Source organism: Bos indicus x Bos taurus, chromosome 5 (assembly GCF_003369695.1).
Source record: "Bos indicus x Bos taurus breed Angus x Brahman F1 hybrid chromosome 5, Bos_hybrid_MaternalHap_v2.0, whole genome shotgun sequence".
NCBI lineage: Eukaryota > Metazoa > Chordata > Mammalia > Artiodactyla > Bovidae > Bos > Bos indicus x Bos taurus.
Window position 1 is genome coordinate 44,155,010 of NC_040080.1, and position 24,328 is coordinate 44,179,337.

Here is a 24,328-nt window from a genome sequence, read left to right on the forward strand (position 1 = left end):
AAATAAAAAACAGCACAAAAAGGAGAAAACTGCAGACCAATATCCGTCATGAATAGAGAGGGGAAAATATGTCACAAAATATTAACAAGTAGAATTCAGCAATATATAAGAATTCTACACCTTGACCAAGCAGGATTTTATTCCAAGGATGCAAAGCTAGTTTAATATTCAAAAATCAAGCTAAGCCACCATATTAGCAGGCCAAAGAAGAAAATCACGTGATCATATCAACTGATGCAGAAGAAGCATTTAACAAAACTCAATTCCTACTCATGATTTAAAACTCTTAGAAAGTAAGAACAGAGGAGAATTTACATGCTATATGATTCCATTTACATAACATTTTCAATGTTAAAAAATTATAGAGATGTATACAAAATTAACAGATTAGGAGTTGCCAGTTGGAGAAGCCAATGGCACCCCACTCCAGTACTCCTGCCTGGAAAATCCCATGGACGGAGGAGCCTGGTAGGCTGCAATCCATGGGATCGCGAAGAGTCAGACACGACTGAGCGACTTCACTTTCACTTTGCACTTTCATGCATTGGAGAAGGAAATGGCAACCCACTCCAGTGTTCTTGCCTGGAGAATCCCAGGGACAGGGGAGCCTGGTGGGCTGCTGTCTACGGGGTCACACAGAGTTGGACACTACTGAAGCGACTTAGCAGCAGCAGTAGTTAAGGGTGCTTAGGAGAAGGGCGAAAGATCTTTACGGCAAGAGAACAGTTTTTGGTCTTGGTGGTGTATAGTTATACAAACCCACACGTTATGCAATAACATAGACATTCACACTCATCGTACCAGAGTCACTTTCCTGGTTGTGATGTTATGTAAACTGTGGTCATTAGAGGAAACTGGGTTAGGTGTACACTGAACCTCTCTGGGGGTTTGCCTGGTGGCTCAGCTGGTAAAGGATCTGCCTGCAATGCAGGAGACCTGGGTTCAATCCCTGGGTTGGGAAGATCCCCTAGAGAAAGGAAAGGCTACCCACTCCTGTATTCTGGTCTGGAGAATTCCATGGATTGTATGGTCCATGGAGTTGCAAAGAGTCGGACATGACTGAGCTATGTTCACAACCTCTCTGTACTAACTTTGCAACTCTCCAGAATCTACAACTATTTCACAATAAAGCATTTGGTTTGCTTTTAATTCATGGGCCTTTTTATTCAGTTCAGTTCAGCTTGGTCACTCAGCCGGGTCCAACTCTTTGCAACCCTGTGGACTTCAACATGTCAGGCTTCCCTGTCCACCACCAAGTCCCAGAGCTTGCTCAAACTCAGGTCCATCGAGTCAGTGATGCCATCCAACCATCTCATCCTCTGTCGTCTCCTTCTCTTCCTGCCTTCAATCTTTCCCAGCATCAGGGTCTTTTCAAATGACTGAGTTCTTGTGCTCACTTCGGCAGCACATATACTAAAATTGGAACGATACAGAGAAGATTAGCATAGCCCCTGCGCAAGGATGACACGAAAATTCATGAAGTGTTCCATATTAAAAAAAAAAAAACCTCAGTTCTTCGCATCAGGCGGCCAAAGTATTGGAGTTTCAGCTTCAGCATCAGTCGTTCCAATGAATATTCAGGACTGATTTCCTTTAGGATTGACTGGTTTGATCTCCTTGCAGTCCAAGGGATTCTCAAGAGTCTTCTCCAACACCACAGTTCAAAAGCATCAATTCTCCCGCATTCAGCTTTCTTTATAGTCCAATTCTCACATCTATATATGACTACTGGAAAAACCATCGCTTTAACTAGACAGACCTTTGTTGGCAAAGTAATGTCTCTGCTTTTAATATGCTGTCTAGGTTGGTCATAGCTTTTCTTCCAAGGAGCAAAGGTCTTTTAATTTCATGGCTGCAGTCACCATCCGCAGTGATTTTACAGCCCCCAGAAATTAAGTCTGTCACTGTTTCCATTGTTTCACCATCTGTTTGCCATGGAGTGATGGGACTGGATGCCATGACCTTAGTTTTTGAATGCTGAGTTTTTAAGTCAGCTTTTTCACTCTCCTCTTTCACTTTCATCAAGAGGCTCTTCAGTTCCTCTTCAATTTCTGCCATAAAGTTGGTGTCATCTGCGTATCTGAGGTTATTGATATTTCTTCCGGCAATCTTGATTCCAGCTTGTGCTTTTTCCAGCCCAGCGTTTCTCATGATGTACTCTGCATATAAGTTAAATAAGCAGGGTGACAATATAGCCTTCGTGTACTCCTTTCCCAATTTGGAGCCAGTCTGTTGTTCCACATTCAGTTCTAACTGTTGCTTCTTGACCTGCATACAGATTTCTCAGGAGGCAGATCATGTGGTCTGGTATTCCCATCTATTTAAGAATGTTCCAGTTTGTTGTAATCTACACAGTCAATGTCAAAGACCCTTGTTACAATTATACAGTGGAAGTGACAAATAGATTCAAGGGATTAGATCTGATAGACAGAGTGCCTGAAGAACTATGGATGGAGGTTCATGACATTGTACGGGAGGCAGTGATCAAAACCATCTCCAAGAAAAAGAAATGAAAAAAAGCAAAAGGGTTTCTGAGGAGGACTTACATATAGCTGAGAAAAGGAGAGAAGTGAAAGACAGAGGAGAAAAGGAAAGATATAAGCATCTGAATGCAGAGTTCCAAAGACTAGAAAGGAGAGATAAGAAAGCCTTGCTCAGTTGTCAATGCAAAGAAATAGAGGAAAACAACAGAATGATAACAACTAGAGATCTCTTCAAGGAAATTAGAGATACCAAGGGAACATTTCATGCAAAGATGGGCATAATAATGGACAGAAATGGTATGGACCTAACAGAAGCAGAAGATATTAAGAAGAGGTGGCAAGAATACACAGAAGAACTATACAAAAAAAGATCTTCATGACCCAGATAATCACGATGGTGTGATCACTCACCTAGAGCCAGACATCCTGGAATGTGAAGTCAAGTGGGCCTTAGGAAGCATCACTATGAACAAAGCTAGTGGAGGTGATAGAATTCCAGTTGAGCTATTTCAAATCCTGAAAGATGATGCTGTGAAAGTGCTGCACTCAATATGCCAGCAAATTTGGAAAACTCAGCAGTGGCCACAGGACTGAAAAAGATCAGTTTTCATTCCAATCCCAAAGAAGGGCAATACCAAGGAATGTTCAAACTATAGCACAATTGCACTTATCTCACATGTTAGCAAAGTAATGCTCAAAATTCTCCAGGCCAGGCTTCAACAGTACATGAACCGTGAACTTCCAGATGTTCAAGCTGGATTTAGAAAAAGCAGAGGAACCAGAGATCAAATTGCCAACAACCACTGGATCATAGAAAAAGCAAAAGAATTCCAGAAAAACATCTACTTCTGCTTTATTAATTATTCCTTTTTATTGGGTTGCCTTAAATTTACCAATTAACAGGGAAAGTGATATGTCCATTTTGTTGAGATACTATCCAGTACTAAGGAATGAGTTTGCATTTGCTCAAGTCCATTCTTGGTTCTGAGTTTTAAGTTTTTTTTCTTAAAGACTTCTAAATATTTCTTGTTATTTCTAAGAATTTCTACTTCTGCTGTTGTTTTAAATGGAGATTTTCTCTTCTGCTATATCCTTAGCTGGTTGCTGCTTTTGTAAAATGAAGGCTGTTAATTCTTGGAAGTTAACTAATATCCAGCTCCCTTACAGATATCCTAACCAGTCTTCTTTCATAGGATTTTCCAAATGTACCATCAAATTATCTACAAATAGAGATAGTTTTACTTCTTCATTTCTGATTCTTCTTCTAATTACTGTTCCGGATCTAATTTCTTTAGCTAACACTTCAGTACCATTTAAATCGTCATGGAGGGGGACTTCCCTGGTAGTCCAGTGGTTAAGAGTCCACCTTCCAATGCCAGGGATGCAGGTTCAACCCCTGGGCAGGGAACCAAGATCCCACATTCCAAGGAGCAGCTAAGCCAGAGTACCACAACCAGAGAAAGCCCACACCCCAAAACGAAGAGCCCTTGTGGCTCAGTGAAGACCCAGTGCAGTGAAAAATTGTTTTAAATTTAAAAACAAATACACAAATCATAGTGGAGATACTTGGTATTCTTCACCAGTGCCTCTTCTTAATCTTGGTGGAAGGCCTTCAGTATTTCCTGTTAAAATGCTGGCCTTTAGACTGATAGAATTCCTAATATTGAACCACGATTGAATTCCTCTGTTAAATCCCTCTTGGTTGTGCTATATTTTTTAATGTGGTATGGACTCCGTTTGCTGATATTTTACTCCTGATTTTTGTACTGACATCACACGCTTTTATCCCCATTGTCAGATCACGGAAGCTGCTTGGAGAGACTATGTCCTGTCTCAGTAACCTTGAGCCAAACAAACAGCCTTACCTTTTAGACTTGAGTGTCTAAGCCCCCACTACAATAGTTAGACGGTCACCTATCTGGAGTTCCATTCTGCATATTCACAAAAAAATGTAGATAAGTGAGGACTCACCTTTAGCTCTTGAGGACACTGTGTGCGTGGTAATTGTGAAATGAAAACATCTCCTTCCATATTAATAACAAGAAATGTCACAGTCATCAGTGATTTTGAAGAAGGAATTCATAGGGCCTGGACTCCATCTTAGGCCTGTTCACGCTGATAGTGCTCAGCCACCTTTCCAATCGACTTTGAACTCTGTGTTTAGTGCCTATGAAAACGACAACAGAAGGCTAAGACCCCCTCCAGACAGGGGAACCTTGAAGATCGTATCTAGGTTACTCATCGCCTAAGAAAAAACATACACTAATCACCCCTTCCTCTAGACAGGCCATAAATTTTTCTGTATCTATCAGAGTGTAACCTCGGGTTTATTGATTATTGACTAATTGCTTGACTGTTTAAGCACATGAGCACATAGCACGTGAATGATGGGGTTATTGGGATTGTATTTTCCTTGGTTTATGTAAGTCTCAAGGAATTTGGAGTGGTGGGTTCAGACACGTACACATGGGGTATAAAAGATTTTCACAAATGCTGGTCGGGGTCCTTGGCTAAGAGGAGACTCTGCCTTGGGCCCGCCAGTGTAATAAACTGCACTGCACTACCTGAATTGTCCTTCTGGGTGAGTTTGTTTCCCAGAACATGTGGCTACAACAATTTCTGGCCTCCAGTGGCAATGAAGGCTCCCAAAACTGCAATCCAGCAGATGCTGCCACTCCCCGCAGTGATTGCTGAGGAGCTCCGAGCCCAGACCGCAGGCAAATCTGTGGCTGGCAATGCTCCTTAGGTCTGGGGTGAGAACCCCATGGGGATTTTAAAAATAAAAGGCCTTGAGACAGTGGCCTGGCCCAGCCCGCCAGAGGGCGGGGTGGGGGCCAGGCAGGGACACTGGGATGTCCATTCTCGATTCTCTGGGGCTGTCCACCCACAGGGAGCAACCAGGCCAGGAGAGGCCCCTATTCCCTGCCTCCCAGCAGTGCTGCCCTCCCAAGGACACTCCCTCCTCGCCTATCCTAAACGTCATCTCAGATATTTATTCAGCACTTACTATGTGCCAGGACTCAGAGACCCTGGGCTGGGAACCTCCAGCCTCTCTTTCTCCCAGCTGTGCCGCTCTCCCCAGAGCAGCCCTTTCCTCCATCTCTGACCTCAAGCCGGATGATTTATTGAGCACCTACTATGTTTCAGGCCTGTTCTGGCCATCTTCCTTTCAGCCTCTCTGGGCTTTTCTCCTCTTGTGCTCACACTCTCCCAGGCCTCTCCCTCATCTCAGGCCATTTTCTTCTGCCTCTCTCCCTTCTGGCCACGTTAACAGGAAGCAGCCTGAGAGGTCAAGGGCTGCTGGGCCTCCAGAGTCTAGTGTCTGCATACACAGGGGCCGGTTGACAGAGAGGGGAAGTGGGGGTGAGAGGGTAACAGGCAGGAAGACCAGGGGTCTCCAAATGGAGGAAACAGGCTGCAAGTGTCACAGTTTTTATCTCTCTCTTAAGTGGCAGGAGGAAACAAACTAGTGTTGTATTTTTTCCCCTTATCTATACAAATTTAAAAAGAGGTTTCTCTTAAAATTCTGTGTTGCCATAATAACACCTGGTTCCACATGAACTTAACTTTCTCAAAGCTTGAGCTTAACTTTTCTCAAACCTTGAGCTAACCAATACATTTTTCTCATGGAAATGTTTGTCTTAAGCTAATGTATTATGTTAATGTATTATGCTTTTAATTAATGTTAAAGTATTACGTTTTTACTCTAGACTCTGTCTTCAAGTCAGTTCACCTAAAGGCTCAGAACCGACTTGACAAACCAGTATGCTATACTCATACATCGTTCTCCTAATCTATGTTAATGAAACTATATCTTTGTTTGGAAATCTGCCTTTCTTCAAGATTCATGTCAATGGTTTTATGGTCCAGGATGACTCACCTGTTACCAATGTTATCTCAATGTATGCTGTGCGTGAGGGGCCTAGTGCCATTCTCTGAGTTTTGAGACATTTCCTTTCTCTAATTAGCAGACTGCTAGTAGCTATGTAACATCTGGCTAAAGACTAGCAGGGGGGGGCACTCTTTCTGCCCCCTTCTGATGTCTATGTCAGAAGCTTTCTCTCCTTTATACTTTAATAAAACTTTATTACACAAAAGCTCTGAACGATCAAGCCTTTTCTCTGGCCCTGGATGGAATTCTTCTCCTCTGGAGGCCAAGAATCCCGGTGTCTTTTGTGGTTCAGCAACAACCTTTCAGGGGGGTGGACTTCCTGTTTATGAGAATAAGAAGGACTCCCCAGGGAGGTGCCTTGGACAGGTGTCTTGGGCACCCCCTGTAGTCTAGTCTAGACCTCAGTCTCTCTCTGCAGGGGCCCCCAGGCAGCCAGCTCAGGCCAGGTACTGCCCTCTCCCCACTGCTGGGGAAGGCCAGAAGGAAGGAGGACTGAGTCTTTTCGGAATAGCCAGGAATGTGAGAGTTGAGTGTCCAGTGTCCACAGGAACCATCCCTGACTCCAGTAACCCAGCCCTTCTCCCTGTCTGCGTGCCCTACCCCATTCTCCTCCCCATCTCCAAAGCCCTCCCCTGCTTTGCCAGTGGAAGGGCCTGAAAGAGTGGGGAAGGAGGAGGCTAGGTCTTATCCTACCCCTGTGGCCCCACTGGGAGCTGAAGGCTCTGGCTGGACCAGGCTCTGGAGGTCTCAGTCCCCCATCTCTGGGTGGGGGTGATGGACCAGTAACTCCATCAGCCTCATCTTGCACACACCATGTTTTCCCCTGAGTCCTCCATGCCGGGAAGGATGGGGCAGGGCCCCCAGGGGGCTTGGGACCAGGCAGAGAAAAGTGGTACCAAGATGTCACTTCACACCTTCAAGAAGTATCACCCTCTGTTCAAAGCCCCAAGTCTGAGGAGCTGGAGTGGGGGCAGACAGAGGTGGGGTTGGCCAAAGTGTTTCGGGGGAAGCAAATAGTCCCCACCCTCCTCACCTCCAGGCAGTCCCTGCCTGTGGTTGCCCAACAGGAGGTACTGATCGAGGGCCTGAGGGTCATGGCCAGTGAAGAGGCTGGGCAGAGGGAGACCTGACCTTATCGTCTTCCCTCACCTAACCCAGAAGAAGATCAGTGACACCTGTTCTCTATCTCACCTCTCCCACATCCCACTCTCTTGCTCAGAGAACCTGGAGATAGACCTACAGGATACAGCATCCTTAGTGCTCAAGGCAGTCATCCCCTACTGGGCAGTGGGTGCCCCAGGAGCCAGCTATCCCAGAGAATGCAGTCAGGGAGGGCTTCCTGGAGGAGGCTACCCTCTCTACACGGAAGCCTAAAATTAGGAAGGATGTGCCTGACCTTGGAAACAGCTTGATCAAAGGCATGACATTTCCAGAGAAATGCTAGCAACATGATGGGCCTGGAAAAAGATTCAGATAAGCCAGCCAGGGGAGATTATGGGTGGAGTGGGGGACGAGATCAGTCTTCAGGGCCTCAAAGCCTGGACTTTCTGTGGCTCTGGATCTCCCTCTTTTGCCCCAGGCCAGAGGTGGAAGACTTGAAAAAGACAGAAGACTTTTCAGTTCCTGATAGACCTGCTCTGAGCCAGAGCATCTAGGCACTTCCCCACAGCGGTGACCCTGGGCAAGTTATTAACGTCCCTGGCTTCAGTTTGGGGCTCTATAAAATGGGGTTAAAGAGAGGACCTGTATCAGAGGGCTGTTGGTGAATGGAATTAATTTAGCATAGCACTCAGGTGGCACCAGTGGTAAAAAAAAAAAACCCACCTGCCAATGCAGATGACTTGAACCCTGGGTTAAGAAGATGGCTTGGAAGAGGAAATGGCACCTCACCCCAGTATTCTTGCCTGGAGAATCCCACGAACAGAGGAGTCTGGCGGGCTACAATCTATGAGGTTGCAAAGAGTCGGACATGGCAGCATCACACACAGCACAGCACCTGATACTGGGTGTGCTGTGTGCTAAGATGCTTCAGTTGTGTCCGACTCTGTGACCCCATGGACTGTAGCCCACCAGGCTCCTCTGTCCATGGGATTTTCCCTGCAAGAATACTGGAGTGGGTTGCCATTTCCTTCTCCAGGGGATCTTCCTGACCCAGGGATCAAACCCACATCTCTTATGTCTGTTTCATTGGTGGGTTCTTTACCACTAGCACCACCTAGGAAGCCCAACATAGGACCTGGCACTAGTGAATCTTTTTTAAAAAATTTATTTGGCTACTTCGGGTCTTAGTTGCAGCATGCAGGCTCAGTAGTTGCCGAGTGAGGCTGAGTTGCTCTGCAGCACGTGGGATCTTAGTTCCTCAACCAGGGATTGAACCCAAGTCCCCTGCACTGGAGGGTGGATTCTTTACCACTGAGCCACCAGGGAAGTCCCTCATGAGTCTTTTCGAGCTAAATATTATTACTAATTGGGAAAAAGAGAAAGTTGGTTTTCCCCCGAGGACATGACGACAGGTGGGCGGCAGGTGTTTGACCAGAAGAGTCTACAGAAAAAGACATGGTCCTCAGCCCCTGGGATCCCCAGGCTTGCGGGAGCCAAGCAACCCCCGGGGCTCTTATTACAAACACCTGCTTCCCACGCCCAGTCTCGGACCTGCCAGGCCTAGGGTGAGACAGGCTGTGGGGTTTTTAAGGAGGCCCCAGGCCTGGGCCTTCTATCGGGCAGGTGTGGGGAACATTCCTCTCGGATGACAAGAATTCACTCCCACTGCTTCCTCCTCAGGGAGACAATTCCTTCAAAACACACTTTAAAAAAATTGTGCTGTTTATTGAGTAAGCCTCACCTATTCTACAGAGAAGGAAATGGCAACCCACTCCGGTGTTCTTGCCTAGAGAATCCTGTGAACAGAGGAGCCTGGTGGGCTGCTATCTATGGGGTCGCACGGAGTCAGGCTCAACTGAAGCAACTTAGCAGCAGCACCTATTCTAAACCTTTTCTGCGTTAACTCAGACAATCCTCACAGCAATCCTGTGATGTGTAGGTACTCAGGATGGCTCCCATCTTACTGACGGGGAAACTTGAGGCCTATGAAAGCTAGGAAAGTTGTCCAAGGTCACAGGAACTCTGACTTGTTAGGAGTCAGATTGGGACTTGAACCTGGACATAAGCCCTTAACCATTGGGTTGTAGTTTCCCCATCTGCCTCCAGTCCCTGGGCTGTTTGATAAGAGTCCTCCAGGTGTCTTGGGTCAGAGCTGAGTGGTTCATATTTTTTGCTCCTTTGTCCTCTAAGATAGCAGTCCCTAACCTTTTTGGCACTAGGGACTGGTTTTGTGGAAGACAGTTTTTCCACAGACGGGGTAAGAATGGGGATGGTTTGGGGATGATTCAAGCACATTACAATTATTGCACACTTTATTTCTATGATTATCACATCACCTCCACCTCAGATCATCAGGCATTAGATCCCTGAAGTTGGAAACCCCTGCTCTAAGGGTGTGACCTTTGAATCAAGAAATGACCAGTCTTGCTTCAAACCACCTTGGGAAACAGAAAAATGGGATTCAACTTCCTGTGTCCTGCTTACTTCCTCTGGGTGGTACTGTCTCCCGGAACTGGTTTCCCTACCTCTAAATGGGGGTGCAGCACCTCCCTAGGTATCATCAACAAGTTAGAAGATCAAGGATGGGGAGGGGGGTTGTGACCTATTAGGCTGAGGGTTCTTTTGGACCTGGGAGTGGCCAAGGTGGGGTGTGGGAGGATTGGTGTCAGTCTAGGAGTTGTTCAAGTCACCTACCTCCAGGGCTAGTCCTTTTCTTTTTTCTTTTTTTATCTTCTGGCAGCATCACATGGCATGTGGGATCTTAGTTCCCTGGGATCGAACCCACGCCCCCTGCAGTGGCAGAGCAGAGTCTTAACCACTGGACCACCAGGGAAGTCCCCAGGGGGTAGTCCTTTTCCAGCTGGTGTCACCAGGACTCCAGAGGCTGGGGGAGGCCACACAGTGGTGGGAAGAGAGGTTGGTGGGGAACCTGGCTTCTCCCTTCCTGCTTGGCACTCCAACATGCCCTGGCTGGTGGTGGCTCATGATTCATCAGCTTTAAGCCCTGGTTTCATCAGTAATCAGGAAACACACCAGTAGAGAGCCTGGGGCATTTTCTGGAGGGTCCAGTGCCCTCCCAGAAACTGCGGAGCAGTGCAGGGGAGAGGAGAAGGAAGAGGTCCGGCCTCAGAAAATTTACATAATGTATTCTTTTCTTTGAGGAGGCTGAGAAAGCTTCAGGACCTGACATCCCGGGAAACCATTCACTCATTCATTCTAGTTTACTGAACCCCGTACACTGCACCAGTTACCACAGACCCAGAGAAATAAAGTTATGAAGTTATCCAGAAGCTTCCTGATATGGAGATTACTGTATGATTGGCTAATTCCTGCACACTGCAGTGAGGTGCAGGTTTACCAAATTCAGAATCCACAGAGGAGAGAGCCATTAATCTGGGGTTGGGTGGTTGTGGCATGGATAGGGGAGTGGGGTGAGATATTGGTAGTTCTGAAGCCCACATCAGGGAAATGACAGTGTGGGCTGCAATCAGATCCTTCTGCCACTTCTGAATGGTTCTTCTCCCATCTGGGCCTCAGTTTTCCCAGCTATGAACTGGACACAGTGATGGAGCCTTTCTCCTTGGGCTGTTATAAGAGTTAAAGGATTTCAATCACGTAAAGTACTTAGAACAGCCCCTGGTGTGTGGTCAGCACATGGGTCACAGCATGCCTGGCATGCAGGAAGAGGGCTTTCCGGTGAAGGAGCCTGTCCTTGCAAAGGCCAGGAGTATGCTGCACATGGGTGTGATGGACATCGGTTGGGTGGAGTGAGAGGTAGGAAGGATCACTGGAAGTAATGTCCTTCCTTAGGGCAGTGGGGAGCTACAGACGGTTTTTGAGCAGAGGAGTGACACAGGCAGACCTGAGCACCAAGGCTACAGACTGGTGATGGGCTGGAAGGCCAGACTGGGGCAGGGAGACCAGTGAGGAGGTGGTACCAGGGTCTTGGTGAGACATATGGAGGCCTGAATGAGTAGCTTTGGGGATGGAAAAACCTGGAGATGAGGACCAGTGTCAGGGGGACACATAGCTGAACTGACACAATGACATTGGGTTGGCCAGAAAGTTCATTTGGTTTTTCCATGACATCTAACATCATCAGTCTTCCCTGGTGGCTTAGAAGGTAAGGAATCTGCCTGCAATTCAGGAGACCCGGGTTTAGTTCCTGGGTTGGGAAGATCCCCTGGAGAAGGTAGTGACAATCCACTCCAGTATTCTCGCCTGGGAAATCCCAAGGACAGAGGAGCCTAGTGGGCTACAGTCTACGGGGTCACAAAGAGTCAGACATGACTGAGCCAGTAACATGCACAACATCAACAATACAATGAGTGAATAGACACCACACCGTGGGCTGGGGCAATGGAGGAGTCCACGTGTGTTGGGAGATACTGATTCAGAATATACTAATATACTTAGGAGAGGGTACTCAGGAAAGGCCTTAAAGGGTGTATAGGAATTGTCCAGGGGACCCATGAGGGAAGGGCTGCCCGGACAGATGGAACCAAAAGCAGAAGACTGAAAGCAGTGGGTTTGGGGAGGAAAGAGTGGGGTTCAGGAGTTGGGGGGCCTTGGATGTCATCTGTAGGCCACTGGGGTTGGGGGAAGGTCAGCAGACAGAGCAGTGGGAAGAGAATTTCAGCATCTCTGTTAGCGTCTCATGGCTGTTGAAACAAATGAGGTACAGCCTGGGTACCTTAAGGCATTCTGCTTTAAAACAGTAGTGATTTATTCTCTCACCACAGTGTGGGCAAGGCTCTGCTCCCTCCCAAGGCTTCCAGCTTCCAGTGGCTCCAGGTGTTCCCTACTTGTGGCTGTAAGAGTTCAAACTCTGCATCTGTTTCCACATGGCCTTCTCTGTGTCAGCATCTTTTCTTATGAGGACGCTTGTGATTGGATTCAGGGCCCACCTGGATAATCCAGGGTAATCTCACCTCAAGACCCTTATCTGAATTACATCTACAAGGACTCTTTTTACGAATAAAGTCACCCACAGGTTCCAGGTGAACCTATCTTTTGGGGAGTGGGGGTTACCATTCAATACATCACAAGGTCCTAAACTCTAATCCCAGTGCTTCCTCCCAGATGAAGTCTTTCCTCTTTCCCCTTCTTCAGGGCTGCCGGTCCCTCCAGTCGTGCCTCAGGCAGGACGCCCCACTGTTCACCCCTTCATCCCCAGGGCCCAGAAGTGCACGGACACGTGTGCAGAAGTAGCTCCTGCCCGCCTCCCTTCTTCCAGCAGCCAACGCCCTGAGAGGAGGGGACCTGGCTAAACCTGGGGGTGAGCGCCACCTTGTGTTCATTTGGAGCGCTGCAGTCCGAGGCTCCAGCCCGGTCCTTGCCCTGCGGACAAGTGGAGCGGTGCGTCCGCAGAGTTCCGGCTGTTCCCCTGCTCCACACACGTGGGTTCTGCTGGCCTCGGTGTGAAGTGGGGGACATAGCCCCCATACCAGGATAACTCGGCTCAGAGAGGCTGTGACTTGCTAAGGTCTCACAACTTCCACTCCCGTCTGACTCCAAAGCCGCTCCGCAAAAATGAGACTAGTGCACCGGCTGGGGGCGGGACCTGTCCACCCTGGGGGCTGCGAGGCTTTTCAGGGTCTACGTTTGCCCACATGAAAGAGCGGCAGGGATGCACATGAGGCCCCCCACCCCCGGGCAGCCCCGTGCAGAGAAACCCGAAGAACCCAGAATTTAGTCTTTCACTGAAATGGTCTGTGGACCTCATTGCTTCTCCATACTTTCCAAACATTGGTCTTAAAAAACAAAACAAAGCAATTAGGTGTTTATTGTTTAGTCTTTCACTGAAATGGTCTGTGGACCTCATTGCTTCTCCATACTTTCCAAACATTGGTCTTAAAAAACAAAACAAAGCAATTAGGTGTTTATTGTTTTTCTCTAAACATTTTCATGTATGTGAACTATTTAATAACTTAAAAACATACTGAATTAGAAACTTTATGCAGGCTTTCAGTTCTCCTCTGAAAGGCAATAAGCTGAGCTGTTTCTTCCACATTTCTTCCAGGAATGATCCCTGCATATGATTATATATAAGTATGTATATATACACATATACACGCCCTTGCATGTATATTCTGGAGAAGGCAGTGGCACTCCACTCCAGTAGTGTTGCCTGGAAAATCCCATGGATGGAGGAGCCTGGTGGGCTGCAGTCCACGGGGTCGCTAAGAGTCGGAAACAACTGAGTGACTTCACTTTCCCTTTTCACTTTCGTGCATTGGAGAAGGAAATGGCAACTCACTCCAGTGTTCTTGCCTGGAGAATCCCAGGGACAGGAAACCTGGTGGGCTGCCGTCTATGGGGTTGCACATAGTCGGACATGACTGAAGCGACTTAGCAGCAGCAGCAGCAGCATGTATATTCACACACTTCCATTTTTAAAAAAGTGGCAAGCAATCAACATTCTACATTTGCTTTTGTCACTTAATGACGCTTTTACATTTGATCCATATGATTGTGTGTTTGTGTGAATGAGTCATTCAGTCATGTCTGACTCTTTGCCACTCCATGGACTGTAATTCACCTGGTATGAATACTGGAATGGGTATCCATTCTCTTCTTCAGGGGATCTTCCTGACCCAGGAATCGAACCAGGGTCTCCAGCGTCGCAGGCAGATTCTTTACCATCTGAACCACCAGATATCTATATCTATATCTTAAGTGTATACAAGGTGAACACAACAGGCAGCCAGCACCCAGATAAATACATGAACACACACACACACACAAAACACATGAACACAACCAGCTCCCCGTGAGTCTTCTCAGTGCCCCTTCCAACTCCCCGCAAATGGTACTAACTGTCCTGACCTCTGAGATTTTGATGTCTTTGTTCTCCATGTAAATGGCATCATGTCCTCTTTTGTCCTCTTTTGTAGGCAGCTCCTTTCACTCAACATTTTGTTTGTGGGATCCAGTCACATTGTTGCCCGTGGTTGTACATTATTTATCCTCACGACTTGTAATGCCCCACTGCATGACTACACCACACTCTATTTCATCTGTTTTACTATTCATAGACATTTGGATAGTTTCCAGGTTTTGCCCATTACAAAGAGTGTACTATGAATATTCTAGCTTAGTATGTGTCTTTTTGGTGAAAGTGTTGGATCTACACCTAGAGGCAGAATTTCTAGGTCAAAGGCCTACATGTGTTCTGTTTCGGCTTCCCAGGTGGCTCAGTGGTAAAAGAATCCACCTGCAGATGCAGGAGACCCTGCAGACGCAGGGTCGGGAAGATCCCCTGGAGAAGGGAATGGATACCCATTCCAGAGATTTGAACATGAGTTTGATCCCTAGGTCAGGAAGATCCCCTGGAGGAGGAAATGGCAACCCACTCCAGTATTCTTGCTTGGAAAAAATCCCATAAACAGAGGAGCCTGGTGGGCTACAGTCCATGGGATGGCAAAGAATTGGACACAACCGAGCGACTGAAGCATGCACCCACACACTTTCTGTTTTAGCAGAAGCTGCCAAAAGGTTTTCCAAAGTGATGGTAACAGTTGAAGTTCCCACCGGCTTTGATTACTCCGTATCTTCACTCACCCTTGATATTTTTGCCTTTTTCATTTTAGTCTATGTATAGTGCTATGGCATTGTGATTTTAATTTGCATTTCTCTGATTGCTAATGAAGTTGAATACACCTTTTCATGTATTTATTGACCGTTTGGGTATCCACTTCGATCTGTTCAAGTATTTTGCCTATTTTTCTTTTTAAAAAGTTTTGTTGGTATAGTTGATTTATTTTGCTATTAGGATGTCTTTTCATGTTGGGTGTTTTTGTATTGATTTGTAGGAGTTCTATGTATATTTCAAGCAGAAGTTTTTTTTGCTGTATATGCTCATTACAAACATCCTCTCCCATTTTGTGGGTCATCTTTTAACTCTTCAAAATGTATTTTTTGTTAAAGGAGGGCTTTTAATTCTGATATACTCCGCTAAAAAATTATTAGCTCCTTTGTTTATTGTTTAAGAAAACCCTGCCTCTTTCAAGGTCATGAAGATGTTCTCTTAACGCTTTCTTCTAAGTCTTTATTATTTCACTCTTTCACATTTAGGTATAGAATTTATTTATGTTTATGATGTGAGGTAGGGGTTATGTTAGGCTGGAAAAATGGTCTCCCAATGATGTGTACCTCCTAATTCCTGGAACTGTTACCTTCTATAACAAAGTGTCTGCAAAGTGATTAAAGGTTTTGAGTGAGAAAGATTATCCTGAATTATCTAGTTGGGTCCTAAATACAACCATGTGCATTCTTGTAAGAGGAAAGCAGAGGGAGATTTCACACACACACACACACACACACACGGAAGCCCCTATGAAGATGGAGCAGACAGAGATAGACTTGAAGTTGCTCGCCTTGTGACTAGATTGATATAACCATGAACCAAGCAGTGCCTGCAGCTCCAGAGATGGGGAGAGGCAAATAACATTCTCTCTGACAGCCTCCAAGGTGTTGGCACTGCCAATACATTAATTTTGGCCCAGTGATACTGATTCTGAACTTCTGATCTCTAGGACTGTGAAGTATAAAGTTCTATGGTTTTAAGCCACAAGTTTCTGGTAATTTTTTTACAGCAGCTACAGGAAGCCATTAGAGGGATCAAGATACATTTCCCCCATGATATTCTATCTAGTTGACCCAGCACCATTTCCTGAAAAGATCATCCTTCTCCCATTGCACTGCTGTGTCATGTGTGTGGGTTTGTTTCTAGACAGTCTGTTTGTCTGCTCTTGAACCAATGCCACACCGTTTAAATTCTTGTTCCTACAGTAGTTCTTGATGTCTGGTACAGTAAGTTCTGTGGTTTTGTGCTTTAATTTATTTTCTTTATGTCAATGGCTTTTCCTTTGCATCTCCATATACATTTTAGAATCAATTTGGTAATTTCAGGGGAAAAACTCTGGGATTTTTGAATTAGGATTGTGTTGAATCTTGCAATTAATTTGAGAAGAATTGATATGTTTATAATATTGAGGCTTCTAGTCCATGAAAATGATCTAGCTCTCGGTTTATTTAGATCATATTTAATTTCAAATAATGATGTTATTAAAAAATAAAAAATTGAGATACAGTGCACATACCATATAATTCATTCATTTAAAGTAGACAGGGTGGGATTTCCCAGTGTGGCTAAGAATCTGCCTTCTGATGCAAAGGATGTGGGTTCAATCCTTGGTCAGGGAATAAAGACCCCACAGACCAAGAAGAGCCCACACACTGTAACAAAGACCTAGTGATGCAAAAAAAAAAAAAAGTGTACAAGGAATTCCCTGTTTGTTCAGTGGTTGGGATCCTGCATTTTAACTGCTGAGGGCTTGGGTTCAAGTCCCTGGTTGGGGAACTAGGATCCCAGGAGCCACGTGGTGTGGTAAATGAAAACTGTGTACAATTCAGTGGGTTTTTTTTAAAGTATATTTACAAAATTGTACAATCATCACCACTACCTAATTCCAGAATATTTTTTATCACTCCCCAAAGAAACTCCATCCCCATTGGCAGTCATTCTCTACACTCCCCTTCCCCCAACTCGGCAACCACGAATTTCTTTTTGTCTCTATGGATGTGCCTATTCTGGACTTTAAATATATAGAAGTGGAATCATAAAAAATGTGGCCTTTTGTGTTTAGCTTCTTTCACTTAGCATCATGTTTTCCAGGTTCATTCATGTTGAAGCATGTATCAGCACTTTCTCTCTTTTATGACTGAATAATATTCCATTATTCAGGCAATGCCAAAGAATATTCAAACTACTGCACAATTGCACTCATCTCACACGCTAGCAAAGTAATACTCAAAATTCTCCAAGCCAGGCTTCAACAGTATGTGAACCATGAACTTCCAGATGTTCAAGCTGGATTTAGAAAAGGCAGAGGAACCAGATATCACAGCGCCAATATCTGTTGGATCACTGAAAAGGCAAGAGAGTTCCAGAAAAACATCTACTGCTTTCTTGACTATACCAAAGCCATTGACTGTGTGGATCACAATAAACTGTGGGAAATTCTTAAAGAGATGGCAATACCAGACAACCTTACCTGCCTCCTGAGAAATCTGTATGCAGATCAAGAAGCAACAGTCAGAATCAGACATGCAACAACAAACTGGCTCCAAATTGGGAAAGGGGTACACCAAGGCTGTATACTGTCACCCTGCTTATTGAACTTACATGCAGAGTACATCATACGAAACGCTGGGCTGGAAGAAGCACAAGCTGGAATCAAGACTGCTGGGAGAAATATCAATAACCTCAGATATGCAGATGGCACCACTCTTATGGCACAAAGCGAAGAAGAACTAAAGAGCCTCTTGATGAAAGTGAAAGAGGAGAGTGAAAAAGTTGGCTTAAAACTCAACATTCAGAAAACTAAGATCTTGGCATCTGATCCCATCACTTCATGGAAAATAGATGGTGAAACAATGGAAAGAGTGACAGACTTTATTTCTTTGGGTTCCAAAATCACTGTAGATGGTGACTGCAGTCATGAAATTAAACAATGCTTGCTCCTAGGAAAAAAATCTATGATCAACCTAGATGGCATGTTAAAAAGCAGAGACATTACATTATTACAACAAAGGTCCGTCTAGTCAAAGCTATGGTTTTTCCAATAGTCATGTATGGATGTGAGAGTTGGACTATAAAGAAAGCTGGGTGCCAAAGAATTGATGCTTTTGAACTGTGGTGTTGGAGAAGACTCTTGAGAATCCCTTGGACTGCAAGGAGATCAAACCAGTCCATCCTAAAGGAAATCAATCCTTAATGTTCATTGGAGGGACTGATGCTGAAGCTCCAATACTTTGGCCACCTGATGCAAAGAAGTGACTCATTAGAAAAGACTCTGATGGTGAGCAAGATTGAAGGCAGGAGGAGAAGGGGATGACAGAGAATGAGATGGTTGAATGGCATCACCAACTCTATGGACATGAGTTGAGCAAGCTCCGGGAGTTGGTGATGGACAGGGAAGCCTGGCATGCTGCAGTCCATGGGGTCGCAAAGAGTCGGACATGACTGAGTGGTTGAACTGAATATTCCATTGTCTAGAGATACATTGTTTGTTCATCCATCCATCAGTTGATGAATATTTGGGTTATTTCCACTTTGGGGCTATTATTAATATGAGTAGAGCTGCTGCGAACATCATGTATATGTGTTTGCACGGGCATATATTTTCAGTTCTCTTGGGTATTGTATATCTAGCAGTGAAATTGCTGAGTCATAGGGCACCTCTATATTTGACTGTTTGAGGAGCTGCTAAACTGTTTTCCTAGGCAGCAGCACCATTTTACAATCCTACTAGCAAGGTGGCAGGGGTCTAATCTCTCCGCATCCAGCTAACACTTGTTACTGTTTGTCATTTTGATTATAGTCATCCTTCTCGGTGTGAAATGGGATCCCACTGTGGTCTTTATTTCATTTTCCTAATGACTAACACATAATAATATTTTGTCTTTTTCAGCGTAGTGGTCTTGCACACCTTTTGTTTGATTTCTTCCTAGGAAATTGATATTTCTGATGCTCTTATAGATGGCTTCATTTTTTAAAAAATAGAATTTTCTTATTTTCCAGCAATTTTAGGTTCACAGAAAAATTGAGAGAAAAGTACTGAGAATTCTCACCTATTCCTTGCCTTCACATGCATAGCTCCCCCTACTATCAACATCTCATTGTTTTAATCAATGAAACTATGATACATCATCACCCAAAGTCTGTAGTTTACATAAGGGTTCACTCTGGGTGTTGTACATTCTACGGGTTTTGACAAATGCATAATGACATCCATCCCTCATTACAGTGCCACGTAGAACACTCTCACTGCCCTAGAAACCCTCTGTGCTCCATTTACCATCCTTCCTTCCCCCAACCACTAACCATTTTGCTATCGCCATAGTCTTGCCTTTTCTAGAATGTCATAAAGTTAGAATCCCACAGTATGTAGCCTTTCCAGGTTGGTTTCTTTCACTTAGTAATATGCATTTAACTTTCCTCCACATCTTTTCATGGCTTGAGAGCTCATTTCTTTTTGGCACTGAATAATATTCCCTTGTCTGGATGCACCACAATTATCTAACTGTTCACCTACTGAAGGACGTCTTGGTTGCTTCTAAATTTTGCCAGCTATGAATAAAGCTGCCATAAATATCCAGGTGCAAATATCTGTGTGCACTTAAGTTTTCAGCACTTTTGGGTAAATATTAAGAAGTAAAGTATTGCTGAATCATATGGTATAAGAGTACGTTTAATTTATAAGAAACTGTCTTATAAAAAAGCCATCTTCCGAAGTAACTGTGCCCTTTTGCATTCCCATCAGCCAAGAGAGAAAGCTCTTGTTGCTCACCAGCACTTGGTATTTTCAGCGTTTTGGATTTTGGCCATTTTCGTAGGTGCATAGCAGTGTTTCATTGTTGTTTCAATTTGCAAACCCCTACTAACACATGATGTTGAGTGCCTTTTCATATGCTTGTCTGCCATCTGTACAGCTTTCCTGGAGGTGTCTGTTCAGATATTTTGCTACTTTTTTTTTTCAGTTATGATGTTCATCTTCTTATTTTTTGTATTTTAAGAGTTTTGTATATTTTGGGTAACAGACCTTTATCAAATATGTCTTTTAGCATATTTTCTCCCAGCCCTTGGCTTGTCTTCTCATTCTCTTAACAGTGTCTTTTACACGTTTTCAATTTTAATGAAGTCCAGCTTATCAATGATTTCATCACTTACGTCTTTGATGTTTTATCAAAAAAGTCATCACTGAACTCGAGGTCATCTAAATTTTCTCTTATATTATCTTTTAGGACTTCAGTAGTTTCAGTTTTAAAATGTTTTATTTTTGTGGTCAGTGGAGAGAAATATAGTTGATTTTGACCCTATTTCTAGTTTTGCTAAATTCACACAAATTGTTGAAAGATGTGTGTTAAAGTCTCCTACCATGATTATAGACATCTCTTCCTCCTAGTTTTGCTTGCATTTTTTTAAACCACCTACTCTTTTTCTTTTTTTTAATTAGTTATTTGGCTGCACTGGGTCTTCGTTGCAGCATGTGGGAACTTTAGTTGTGGCATACAAACTCTGCAATATGTGGGATCTTGTTCCCTAACCAGAGATCAAACCCTTGGCCCCCTGCATTGGGAGCACAGAGTCTTAGCCACTGGACCACCAGGGAATTCCTCTTCACTTGGTTAATTATAATCCACTACCAAAGTGGATTCCATGCTCACCTCAGTACTCCATTTATGAGTTCATTTATTTATTTTTTAAAATTTATTTCTTTGGCTGCACTGTGCAGCATGTGGGATCTCAGTTCCCCCACCAGGGATTGAACCCTGGTCCCTGGCATTTAGAGCACAAAGTCTTAATCCCTGGACCACCAGGCAAATCTAGCATTTGCCCTTATTTAGCGTTGCCTCTCAGCTGCTTGCACTCTAGCAGGAAGGGCTTCATAATTTTTTTTCAAGGGCACATATATGCTTTAAGTTTAAATGTAACAATACACAATTACCTCTAAAATATAAACATATAAAATAAAGCAAAACCAACTAAAACAATAGCAAGATATTCCAGTAGACTCCCCCTTGTACATAGTATTGGCTTTCATTACATCTCACCTTTGATCTGTCTTAGAAACGATGACTTGTACTGAGATTTCATTCAGAAAACTGGTTTCCACTTCGCCTCCGATAGACTGAGTAAAATGAGATTGCCTGCATCAAGTGTTGGGAAGCATGTGGGCCTCTCACAAACCACCAGTTGGAGTGGAAAATGGTCAAGCACGTGGCAGGACTGCTTGGAAATCTACTGAGATTGTACATATGCCAACCCCATGACCAAGCCAGCCGACTCTTGGCTGCGAATCCAACAGAGGTGCATAAACATGTTTATTAGAAGGGCATATGAATATTCATAGCAGTGGTATCTGTAATAGCGCCCAAACAGGAACTACCCAGCTGCCCATTACACAGTATATTTACAAAACAGAACGCTATTCAGTGATGAGACCGCATAATCTACAAATACACGACAGTCTACAAATTTAAGTACCTACTAAAAATATGGTGTTGTATCTATCACCTACTACAACTATATGTACCTACTACAACTACTCCAACTGTGGTGTTGGAGAAGACTCTTAAGAGTCCCTTGGGCCACAAGGAGATCAAGCTAGTCAATCCTAAAGGGAATCAGTCCTGAATATTCATTGGGAGGACTGGCACTAAAGTTGAAGCTCCAGTACTTTGGCCACCCGATGCAAAGAACTGGCTCATTGGAAATGACCCGGATGCTGGAAAAGATTGAAGGCAGGAGAAGGGGATGACAGAGGATGAGATGGTTGGATGGCATCACTGACTCAATGGACATGAGTTTGAGCAAGCTCCAGGAGTTGGTAATGGACAGGGAAGCCTGGCGTGCTGCAGTCCATGGGGTCGCAAAGAGTCGGACATGCCTGAGCAACTGAACTGAACTGAACTACACATACATGTACCTACGTGGAAGAACCTCACTTCCACATGGTGAATGTGGTGAATGAAAGACTCCAGAGACAAAGGAGCACAAGCTGGATGATTCCATTTCTATGAAGAACAAAAATAGATGAAACTAATCTGTGGCTACAGAAGACACAGTTGCCTCTTTTTATGTTATTTTTTTGTTTTTAATTGGAGGGTAATTGCTTTACAACGTTGTGCTGTTTTCTGCTGTGAATCAGCCATAGGTATACATATGTCCCTCCCTCTTGAACCATCCTCGTCCTATAGATCCCCATCCCATCCCTATAGAGCATTGGGTTGAGCTCCCTGTGTCATACAGCAAATTCCAACTGGTTATCTATTTTACATATGGTTATCTATTTTACCTATGGTGATGTATAGGTTTCAGTGCTACTCATTCAGTTCACCCCACCTTTTCCTTCCCCAGCTGTGCCCACAGCTCTCTATATCTGAATCTCTATTCCTATGCTGCAAATAGATTAATCAATATCAGTTTTCTAGACTTCATATATATACGTTGCTGTTATTGCTTAGTCATTAAGTCTTGTCTGACTCTGCAGCCCGCCAAGCTCTTCTCTCCATGCAATTCTCCAAGCAAGAATACTAGAGTGGGTTGCCGTTTCCTTCTCCAGGGGATCTTCCCTACTCAGGGATCAAACCTACATCTGTTATGTCTCCTGAATTGGCAGGTGGGTTCTTTGTCACTAGCACCACCTGGGAAGCTGTATATACATTAATATACTGTATTCTTCTCTTTTCCAAAAGTATGGAATACTTCACGAATTTGCCTGTCATCCTTGCAGAGGGGCTACATTAATCTGCTTTATATTGTTCCAGTTTTTTAGTATATGTGCTGCTGAAGCAAGCACGAGTAATTGATTGGGCAACGGAAATGGTCAGTGTCTTGATCTGGGTGGTGATCCCCCAAGTGGAGACATAGGTCAAAGTCTTTTAAGCGCCCACTTAAGATCTGTGCACCTTATCGTGTTTCATACCTAAGTAAACATTTTTCAGTTCAGTTCAGTCTCTCAGTTGTGTCCGACTCTTTGCAACCCCGTAAATCACAGCACGCCAGGCCTCCCTATCCATCACCAACTTCCAGAGTTCACTCAGACTCATGTCCATCGAGTCGGTGATGCCATCCAGCCATCTCATCCTCTGTCGTCCCCTTTTCCTCCTGCCCCCAATCCCTCCCAGCATCAGTCTTTTCCAATGAGTCAACTCTTCACATGAGGTGGTCAAAGTACTGGAGTTTCAGCTTTCGCATCATTCTTTCCAAAGAACACCCAGGGCTGATCTCCTTTAGAATGGACTGGTTGGATGTCCTTGCAGTCCAAGGGACTCTCAAGAGTCTTCTCCAACACCACAGTTCAAAAGCATCAATTCATCAGCACTCAGCTTTCTTCAGAGTCCAACTCTCACATCCATACATGACCACTGAAAAAACCATAGCCTTAACTAGACAGACCTTTGTTGGCAAAGTAATGTCTTTGCTTTTCAATATGCTTTCTAGGTTGGTCATAACTTTCCTTCCAAGGAGTAAGTTAACTTCATGGCTGCAGTCACCATCTGCAGTGATTTTGGAGCTCAAAAAAAAAGTCTGACACTGTTTCCACTGTTTCCCCATCTATTTTCCATGAAGTGATGGGACCAGATGCCATGGTCTTCGTTTTAAAAAACGTTTTGAGAAAAAAAAAAAAAAAAACGTTTTGAGGCATATAGTCACTTGACCCAGGACTTGGAGACTGAGTCTGCCATGCACAGGCAGAGCAGGCTTCATGGCTGACACCTTGCTCCATCCCCAGTCACCTCCTGTGACAATATATTTTTTAAAATGTCTAGCATAGTATTCGGAGAAGGCAATAGCACCCCACTCCAGTACTCTTGCCTGGAAAATCCCATGGATGGAGGACCCTGATGGGCTGCAGTCCATGGGGTCGCTAAGAGTCGGACACGACTGAGCGACTTCACTTTCACTTTTCACTTTCATGCATTGGAGAAGGAAATGGCAACCCACTCCAGTGTTCTTGCCTGGAGAATCCCAGGGACGGGGGAGCCTGGTGGGCTGCCGTCTATGGGGTCGCACAGAGTCAGACACGACTGAAGCGACTTAGCAGCAGCAGCAGCAGCATAGTATTTGTCACCTCACACAGGCTCTGCCAGAAATCTGCCACTCCTCCATCAAAAGGTACTGTCCAGGCCCCGCCCCGCCCTCGCACCCTCAATCTGGGTGAGCCAGTGACTGTTTTGACCAATGAAGTGTGACAGCAGTGACACTGGCTGCCTTCCAAGGCCAGGTCATAAAGGGCGATGGATTCCTCGGGCTCTCTTTGGACATGCCATGTTGGAAGCT

General features: G+C 44.7%; 2 non-coding genes across 2 annotated transcripts; one reads left to right on the plus strand and one right to left on the minus strand.

Annotated features, from left to right (window-relative positions):
* Positions 1-1,389: 1,389 nt before the first annotated feature.
* LOC113893891 lies at positions 1,390-1,496 on the plus strand. Its single transcript, XR_003511404.1, has one exon. It is a non-coding gene; the product is annotated as a U6 spliceosomal RNA (small nuclear RNA).
* Positions 1,497-22,735: 21,239 nt separating this feature from the next.
* Positions 22,736-22,844, minus strand: LOC113893823. The gene has a single exon (XR_003511352.1). It is a non-coding gene; the product is annotated as a U6 spliceosomal RNA (small nuclear RNA).
* Between the last annotated feature and the right edge of the window lie 1,484 nt (positions 22,845-24,328).